We start from the raw sequence: 7972 nt of genomic DNA, 5'->3' as shown, positions 1-7972 counted from the left end.
ACTTGTCTTTCTCCCGGTGTCCTCGGCAGCCAGCACAAAGCCTCCCCGTGCAGCAGGGGTGAGCTGACCCCTGGGGCGCCAAAGCCACTTCTCTCTGGGCCTCAGTCTTCAGGTTCATTCGTTCAGCAAGAGGTGCTGAGCACTTACTCTGTGCCAGGTGCTGTGCCAGGCACCAAGCAGGCACCTGCCATGCAGCCGGATCCAACCAGACCCAAACCCTGGCCTCAAGGAGTGAGATAAGCAGGAGGGGTGACAAGCATAAACAATGCACAGGTGAATGAACATCCGTGACAGTGTCCACTGGTGATGTGTGCTGAGCAGACGGACCACAGCAGGCCAGAGAGGGACGGTGGTGCTGCCTTCTATCAGGTTCTCGGGAGGGCCTCTCTGGCAAGGGAAGTGAGGAGGGACCCCTGTTGGTATAGGGAGTTGGGGGGGTGTTCAAATAGAAGGGACAGGGAGGGTAAAGGCAGGAATGTTGGTGAGTCCCAGGGACAGTTTAGGCACCAGTGTGGCCAGAGCAGGGTGAGTGAGGGGGAAGATGGAAGGTGGATGAGATCAAGGAGGAATTTGGGGGCCCCTATAGGCTGCAATGGAAACCCCGTCCAGTCCCCCTTGGCCCTGAAACCCACCCACCTGGATCTACCTACTCTGGCTTCTCTCATCCCTTCAATGAATAGGTCCGTCCCTCCCGGTCTTCTGCTTCCTTCTCCTTGGCTTTTCCACCACTTCCTTCCCTCCTCAACACAGCACCTCCTTCCTTCCTCCCGGGGTAACCCCCATTGATCCCCTCACCTTCCTGCCTGTTGCCTGCCCACCCCACCCCTGTGATAATGATCTGAGCACCTTGCTCCATATCCCGTCGGCCCTCCTGGGATTCTGGCTGTAGAGGGCTCTCCATACTCAAGCACCCCACCTGGGGCCCATCCACTCTCTCTGCGGGGAGAGGGCAGGGACAGCACTCATGCAGCCTGCAGACACAGCAGACCGAGGGGTAGGGGGTCAACACCCCAGGGGCAACCTCGTTCGTGGAAGATGGGTGCAGACAGATAAATGTCCTTCTGAGGGACAATGCTGAGATGCCTTCTGCAGGTTCCTCTGAGGTCTCAGAGGGAGCAGCCTCCCGTTGCCCATCGTGGTGACCAGCTCGATAATCCTGTCCCACCTTAGCTTTTCCTTTTCTCTCTCTCACTCCTTCCACTCCCTCATTTTTATTTCCCAGGATCACCTCACAGATAAACCTGTCTCCGAGTTAAACTTGGAGTTCAACTTGTACCAAGTCTTGTCTCAGGCTCTGCTTTCAGGGAACCCAAATGAAGCCAGTCCCAGTGGTTTGGAGAACAGGTCTTTCCTCCGGCCAAGGTCACGTTTGCCACCACCCACCTGTGCAATATAACTTCTCCCCTTTTCTGGAGAATCTCTACAAACCGGCCACCAGTCGCTCCTCCCCGCTCACTCTCTCTCTCCCATCATTTACGTTTAAACAGACTCAAGTCTCTCCCATCCAAAGGAAAAATGAAACATCCTTCAACCCCACCTCCCTCTGGCTTCTAGGACTCAGCTTGCTCTGCCTCTCAGGTGGGTTTGGTACCACTGCCCGCTCCCTATACCTTGAGACACACTCTCTGCTTGTTCCCCTCTTCCTTCTTGGGATGCGTCTTCTCAGCTTCCTCTGCCGGGTCCTCCTCCTCGATGTGGCCACTCGTGTCAGACTCCTAGGCGGGGCCCTGGTCCTCCTATCCCTGCACAGTGTGCTCTCTGCCTAGCGGACCCCACAGACACCTGCATCTGAGAGCCAAGCACCTGCCTCTCACCTCTACTTGCATGTCTCAAAGACACACTAATCAGTACATCCCAACTGCCCACTGCAGCTCAACCCAGTCCTTCTGGCTTCCCCATCTCAGCGAGGGTGCCAGTCTCCATGCAATGAGGCACAGGTCACACGTTGCCGTAGGGCCATCCTGACTCCTCTCTCTCTCTCTCCCCCATGTCGCATCCATCACCAAGTCCTCTAGATTTTACCTCCTAAATCTTTATGGATCAGTCTACTTGCACCCATCTCATCGCCACCACCCCTCATCCTGGGCACCTTCACTTGAAATAACATCCTAACTAGGGTTATCAGATAAAATGCAGGATGCCCAATAAAATTTCGATTTCAGATTTTTAAAAATTACTTTTAAAGTATATCCCAATATAGCATGGGACATACTTATACAGAACAATTTTTCATTGCTTATTTGAAATTCTTTTCTAGTTAAAATTCTATGAAATTCTCTAGGGCGATGGGTTAGCCTGGTGATGGGTATGAAAGAGGGCACGTTCTGCATAGAGCACTGGGTGTTATGCACAAACAATGAATCACGGAACACTACATCAAGAACTAATGATGTAATGTATGGTGATTAACATAACAATAAAAAATTTAAAAAAAAAGAAAAAAATTCTATGAAATTCTCATAGTATTTCAAGGATCATCTTGTATTTTTATTTGCTAAATCTGGTAATCCTGATCCTTACTGACCTCCTTGCAACCCCACACTGTGGCCAGATGACCTTGTTCAAACAAAATTTGCTGAGTAGTCAGAAAAGTTAAGTATTGTAATCACTAGATCCACCACTTTAAAAAAAAAAGCTATATGTAATGTACAACATAGTGACTATAGTTAATAAAACTGGATTGTATATTTGAAGGTTACTAGGGGAGTACACTTAAAAAATTCTCATCACAAGAAAAAAAATTCGTTAGTATGTATGGTGACAGGTGTTAACTTGATTTATTGTGGTGATCATTTCCCAATATATACAAATATTGAATCAATATGTTGTACACCTGAAATTAATGTTACATATCAATTATATTTCCATTTTAAAAAATAATAATTAAAATTAAAATTTTCTTTTTCAGAAAAAATGTAGGTACAGAAAATTCTGATTAAAAAAAAATTTGGGGGCGCCTGGGTGGCTCAGTTGGTTAAGTGACTGCCTTCGGCTCAGGTCATGATCCTGGAGTCCCGGGATCGAGTCCCACATCGGGCTCCCTACTCGGGGAGGAGCCTGCTTCTCCCTCTGGCCCTCACCCCTCCCATGTACTCTCTCTCTCAAATAAATAAATTAATCTTAAAAAAAATAAAAAATAAAAAAATAAAAAAATTCTGTTGATGGCAAAAACTTAAATCAGTTAATATTATCTTGAGTGTCCACTATGTTCCAGAAATGCCTGGAAAATGAAAAGTTCCATTTAACCAAAAATTCTGATTAGTCAAGTTATCATAGATAATATACATCACACTTGGCATCGCTATTTGCAAGGATATAGCAATATAAGCACGAATAAGATTTAATTCAGCACTTTGAGACCATATGATGTTTCAGAGGCACCACCATAAAATACCTTAGGAGCACAGAAACATTAGCCTAGAATCTGGAAAGCACATGGAACTGAGTGCCAGGGACACAGGAGTTGGGGCCCGGTCTCATTCTTACCTTATTGTTGGATTTAGGCAAATCATTTTACTTCTCTCCCTTGCAGTTTCCTCCTCTATGAAACGAGGGGCTACACTAAATGATCTCTAAAAGCTATTTCTGGCTCTGATTCAATCACCTTATAGGGTGATAGAGTGAAGAAGTGCTGCCTCATGGTGTTTCTGTTGAGAAAATGCTGAATATACTAGTTTCCACTATATTTCTATAAAAATGAAAAAAAATCCATAACTTCATATCTTTGAGAGGAAAAGATTTATTTTCACTGGACCAGAGAAAATAGAGTCAATTTATTATGATTCTGGAAGAATGGGAATGGATTAGGAGATTTCTGTAGGGTCCCCAGGAATCCGAGGACAGAGCAGACATTAGATCTCATTGATTCCAAGGGCAAAGGTCCCTGAAGAAAATCTTCAGGATCTACTGAAGCCAACATCTATGAAATGGGATGCCAAAGTCTGAAGAAAGTTCACACAGCTTTCAAGCAGAGCACCTTCCTCCTAGTTCAGGGAAATCCAGGTGGATCCAGTTCCTTGAAGGCATGCACATAGTAAAATAATACAATGTGTTTTCAAGTGATAGCCTATGTTTCTCTCAGAAGTCTAAAGATTTGTATTGTCTCAAGGAGCTTTGTGAAAACTTGGGAAAATAATTTAGAATCTACTCAGCCTTCCTAAGGTAAAAGAAAAAAAAAGTATACAAGGCGAGAACAGTAAAAAATACAAACAAAAAGCAAACAAACAAAAAACCTCTCAATAAATAAATTAAAATAGAATACAGAAAAATAGTCAAATAATCCAACAGAAAGCAGACAGGGGGAAACAGAGGAACTAATAACATAGGGAACAAATGGAAATCAAATTATAAAATGGAAGTTCTAGGGGCGCCTGGGTGGCACAGTTCGTTGAGCGGCCAACTCTTGGTTTCAGCTCAGGTCGTGATCTTGGGGTCATTGGATCATGCCCCTCATCCGGCTCCACACTCAGCAAGTAATCTGCTTAAGACTTTTTCTCCCTCTCCCCCTACTCCTCCCCATCATGGTCTCTCTCTAAAATAAATAAATAAATCTTTTTTTTTTTTTAAGAAAGGAAGTTCTAATCCAAGCATATCAATAATTACACTAAAAGCAAGCGACCTAAATTTCCAATTAAAAATCAGAGATTACTGGAATGAATAAAAAACTAGTAAGACTCAACAGTATGTTGTCTATTTAAAAAAACCCATTTTGTAATAGATAGTTAATAGTAAAAGGATGGAAAAGATGTACCTTGTAAACAGTAATCAAAAGAAAGCTATAGTGGCTATTTTAATAACAGGCAAGGTGGATTTCAGAGTAAGGAAAATTAACAGGGATAAAGAGGGACATTTTATACTGATAAAATGGTCAATTCACCAAGAAGACTTAACATTCCTAAATATGTAAGAACCCAACAATAAAGCTTCAAAATACATAAAGCAAAAACTAACAGAACTGAACCAAAAAATAGAGAAAATCTACAAGTATGGGGGAGGTTTCAACATTCTCTCAGCCTTTGATAGAAAAAGCATACAGATCAATAAGGATATAGAACTGAACAACACCATCAACAAACTGGATCTAAATAACATTTTTAGGACCCACCCATCAACAGCCAAATATGCATTCTTTTCAAGTGCACATAGAACATTCACCAGTATAGACCATATCTTGGGTCATAAAACAGATGTTAACAAATTTTAAAAGTTGAAGTCATACAAAGTATGTTCTCCAACCATAATGAAATGAAATTAAAGTCAATAACAAAAAGGTAACTGGTAATTTCCAAACACTGGAAATAAAACAACACACTTATAAATAATCTACAAGTCAAAGAAAAAGTCTCAAGAACACCCGAGCGGAACAAAAATAAAATTTCAAGTCAAAATTTGTGACATGTAGCTAAAGTAGGGCTTCGAGGGAAATTCATAGCTTTAAAATGTTTACATTAAAAGAAAGGTCTCAAAACATCAATCCAAGTTCCATCTTGAGAAACTACAAGACTGGAGGTGGGGATGGGGGAGGGCAAAATAAACCCAAAGCAAGCAGAAGAAAGGAATTAAGAGCAGAATGCAATGAAATTGAAAATTTAAAAAGCAATAGAAAAAAATAAAACAAAAGTTCATTATTTTAAAAGATCAATAGAATCGATAAACCACTAGCCAAGTTGACAAAGAACAAAAAGAAGACACAAATTATCAATATTAGTAATGAAAGACGTATGTCACTACAGACTCTGACATTGGAAGGATAATGAGAGAATATTCTTACCAATTCTACACACATTACATTCAACAGGGGAGATGAAATGACTGACTCCTTGAAAGACCCAACTACCAAAACTCACTCAAGAAGAAACAGATCAGAGGAAGAGGAAGAGGAAGAAGAAGAAAAGGAGGAGGAGGAGGAGGAAGAGGAGGAGGGAGAGGAGGGGGAGGAGAAAGGAGAAGAAGAAGGAACAGATTATCCAAAGAGTATCTATTTTAAAAAATTGAATTTGTAAATTCAATTCAATGATTACAAAAAAAAGAAATCTCCCAGCCCAGATAGCCTCACTGGCAAATTTAACCAAGCATTTAAAGAAGAAATAACACCTATCTCTTCCAGAATATAGAAAAAGGAACACTTCCCAACCTATTTCATGAGGCCAGCATTACCTTGATACCAAAGCCAGATATAGATAGTAAAGGAAAAGAAAACCAGAGACCAATATCCCTCAAGAACACAGATTTTAAAAAAAATCCTCAGCAAAATATTTGCAAATAGAACCAGCAATAAATAGAGTGAATAATATACCATGACTAAGTGAGGTTTATCCCAGGAATGCAAGGCTGGTTCAGTATTTGAAAATCAATCAATATAATCCACCATATTAATAGACTAAAGAAGAAAAATCACATGACCATATTAACTGAAGCAGAAAAAATCATTTGACAAACTTCAACATCAATCCATAGTAAAAAGCTCTCGGCAAGTTAGGAATAGAAGGGAACATTCTTAATCTGATAAGGGATATCTACAAAAAACTCACAATTAACATCAGACCTAATAATGAAGAACAAAATGCTTTTTTCCAAAATCAGGAGCAAGGCAAGGGTGTCTACTCCCAACACTCTTATTTAACATCATGCAGGAAGTCCTAGCCCATGCAATGAAGCAAGAAAAAGAGATAAGAGGTCTACAGATTGGAAAGGAGGAAATAAAATGGTCCCCATTTGCAGACAACTGGATTGTCTTTGTAGAAAATATGGAATCTACCCAAAAAGCTCCTAGAACTTACAAATGAGTTGAGTAAAGTTGCAGAATATAAGGTCAATACGCAAAAATTAATTATATTTACATATACTAGCAATGAATACTTGGAGACCAAAATTTTGGAAAACAGTATCATTTACAATAGTTCCCTAAAATAAAATACTCAGGTATTAATATAACAAAACACGTGCAGCATTTGTACGCTGAAAGCTACAAATGCCGATGAAAGAAAACAAAGAAGACCTAAATAAATGGAGTGACATACCATGCTCATGAACTGGAGGACTCAACGTAGTTTAACGTCAATTCTCTCCTATCATAACCCTAGTAAGATTTTTCGGTAGATACAAGCAAGCTGATTCTAAAATTTATATAGAAAGACAATGAAACTAGAATAGCCAAAACAATTTTGAAAAAAGAAAAAGTTGGTTGAATCACACCACCCAATTTTAAAACTTAATAAAGCTGCAATAATAAAGGAAAGGTGGTATTAACAAGGGATAAACAACTAGGGAAATGGAACAGAATGGAGAGCTCAGAAATAGACGCACATAAATATGGTCAATTGGTTTTGATAAAAGTACAAAGACAATTCAGTGGAGAAAAGGTAGCTTTTTCAACAAGTAGTGTTGGAACAAGTGGAGATATATATATATATACATATATATAATATATACCTCAACCTCAACCTCACAATTTATACAAAAATTAACTCCAAGTGAATCATAAATCTATATGTTAAGTGTGAAACTATAAGACTTTTAGAAGGAAACATAGGAGAAAATCTTCACAACCTAAAGTTAGAGTTCTTAGATATGACACCAAGAGCACAATCCATAATGAAAACAATAGATAAAATGAACTTCATCAAAGTTAAAAATTTTTGTGCTCTGTGAAAGATGTTATTAAGAGAACAAAAAGGCAAGCTACAGACTGGGACGAAAATATTTACAAATCACTTGCATCTCCAATATATAAAGAACTCTCAAAACTCAACAGTAAACAACAACAACAAGAACAAAACAAGTTTTAAAATGAGCAAAAGACTTTAACAGTTCGCCAAAGAGGATATATGAATGGCAAATACGCACATGAAAAGATGCTCAACATCATCGGTCATTAGAGAAAAGCGAATTAAAATCACAATGAGATATCACTGCACACTGAAAGAACAACTAGAATTAAAAACATTTGATGCAGATGAGGATCTAGAGCAAC

Source organism: Callorhinus ursinus, unplaced genomic scaffold (genome assembly GCF_003265705.2).
Source record: "Callorhinus ursinus isolate GAN/ISIS: 27379988/994484 unplaced genomic scaffold, GSC_fseal_2.0 scaffold59, whole genome shotgun sequence".
Taxonomy (NCBI): domain Eukaryota; kingdom Metazoa; phylum Chordata; class Mammalia; order Carnivora; family Otariidae; genus Callorhinus; species Callorhinus ursinus.
The sequence above is the reverse complement of the archived record's forward strand: the minus strand, read 5'-3'. Positions refer to the sequence as shown.